Source organism: Sceloporus occidentalis, unplaced genomic scaffold, assembly GCF_023333645.1.
Source record: "Sceloporus occidentalis isolate IW3139 unplaced genomic scaffold, rSceOcc1.0.p SCAF_5, whole genome shotgun sequence".
Classification (NCBI taxonomy): Eukaryota; Metazoa; Chordata; class Lepidosauria; order Squamata; family Phrynosomatidae; genus Sceloporus; species Sceloporus occidentalis.
The window spans coordinates 136,316,300-136,318,739 of NW_028316985.1; positions in this window are offsets into that span (position 1 = coordinate 136,316,300).

Sequence of the window (2,440 nt, forward strand, 5' to 3'; positions counted from 1 at the left end):
ACCCCACCTTAAAAGGAAGAAAACATTAAGCAGCTACCTTGCTGACTTGTATCATGTAAGTAACAATCTCCTCCCCTCCTTCCCATTCTTCTCATTCATTTCCCCTGAAAAAACTGAGAAATGTTTGAACAAAATATTTTGTCCCAGCTCCAGTCTTCCTGAATCATACAGTCTGGCCTTTTGACTATATTAAATTCCTTTCCCCTTCCCTCCTGCTTTTAAAACAAGTTATAAGAACATTTAAAAATTTCTCACTGTTACAAAAGTTCTTTATAGTTCATAGCAATGAATATTTTATTTTATCATGCAGTGCAATAGCCGATTTACCCAATTTAAAATGTGTTTATTTCAGCCAATTACTTCAGAATAATTACTGATTAATAAATAATACATTTTGTGGAAACAAGATGCTGAAGCTGCTGCTATTTGGATCCAACTAACAGTACAATTGGAGCAGGAATATATCTTCTGAATAAGCAACTACAACATTTGGACAGTAGTACGCACTGAGAGCCCACATGTGTAGTGTAGCTATATACAAATTCTGCCAAGAAAATCCAGTTATAAGTTTTCATTAGAGTCGCCGTAAGTCAGTAATGACTTCAAGGCACACAACAGCAGGTAAACATAGTGATAAAGAAAGAGTGATCTGTAATGTATTAGGGAATTCTGCTTATACCACCATGAACTGAAGATGCCCATTGTGAAACAGTCTAACAGTACAAGTGCATAAGGAAGGCAAATTACAAATGCATATGACAATAAGATGGCAGCATTTGAGTATTATAAATATGAAACAAATTATCAGTGATTTGACCTATTAGTCTTCCATATTTTTATTGTCAGTGTGGTAGAAAAGTGCTGGTAAGGTTTTTCTGTTTCAGGTGCTAAAATAACTGAGTGCTCTGCACCTTGACATAGGAGTGTTATCTGTCCCTGTCTCAGGCTGCAAAATATCTTGGGCTGGCCCTACACAAGAACTTTGAATTCATAGACATCTTAGGGTGGGCCAGTGGATTTGACTCCAGTTCTGTTCTCCACTTGTTCATTGTACCTGAACAAATGCTTGAAACATGTTTTGTGACTTTTGTATTAGCCTAAAGTATTTTTGCTTTTGCAAGTTGAGACACTTGAATTTTGCTCATTCTGCCCACATTGTTGTTGTGGGCTTTCAAGTCATTTCTGGGTTATAGCATATCACAGGGTTTTCTGGACCTGAGTGTGATTCAACCAAGGTCACCCAGTGAGATTCCATGGCCAAACAGGGAATTAAATCCTCATCTCCAGAGTCATAGTCCTATTCACAAACCACTACAGCATACATAGGCTAAAATGTGTTGGACGTTTTTCCAAAATAAAACTAAAATCAAACATCCACTTGGAGACATATCTCCTTTTCTTCCTGTGGCTTCCTTTCAACACACCATTAGTTTTGAAGCTGCATGTTTGAAGCCTCACTGCAATGGAAACATAAAAAAATAACAATTTTAAAAGTTAAAGCAACTGGTTACCTGTCAAAGAGTGATAAAGCATACATCCATCTTTCCAGAGACTCTTAACTCCTAATTGGTCTTAATCCCTACGTCGAACAATAAGAAATACTACCATAATTGTTATTGTACACAGCATGCTGCTTTCTTTTTTATTCTGTGTGTGATCATTAAAACTGATTTGATCATGCTGAGAAAACCATTTTTAAAAATATATTGGTAATACAGAGATACACAAGAAAACAGAACAATTATTTTTTTTAAGAAAATGTAAATGAAAGCTTATACTGAAATATAATGAGATTGCAGTCAGAGATTCAGTGATTGTAGATTCATACTTAAAGCCTGAAACATTTGCCTGCATTTACTGAACATGGATGCAGAATTGTGATATTCTTAAATATGCAGTTCATTTCATCAAAATATATATCTTGAATGGGAAATTTTGTGTGAGAGCAAGAGAGAAGAAATTGGGAAGGAAAGATAAAACTGTAGGAAATAACAATAGTTATTATACAAATTTTACAGCCTGAGTCTATATATATATTTACTTTGAAATGTAGCTACAGAGTTCATGGGGATACACTTCTGACTGTAGGAATGCATGAATCTATCTCTTAAATTCTAGCCACTCATTTTTCCAGCATTAAGTTTGTTTTGTCCCATTTACACTCCATTTATAAGAATTTGAAGCTGTTCTGTTTGGCTCCTCCTAGGGAGACCTAGTCTTTTTCAATCCATAGAAGCATCTGAAAAGATATGTTTCTTTATGCTTTTCCATTGGTGTTTTAAAAGAACAAGTACATAAGAAAGCACATTATGAAGACAGAGGTCTTGTCTACATTGACTAAATACCCAGAACTCCCCCTGGGCTTGCCACATCCTGTTTACACAGGGCCGGCACAAATCCCTGAATAGGGTGTAGACTGTTTTCACAATGACACCATGAC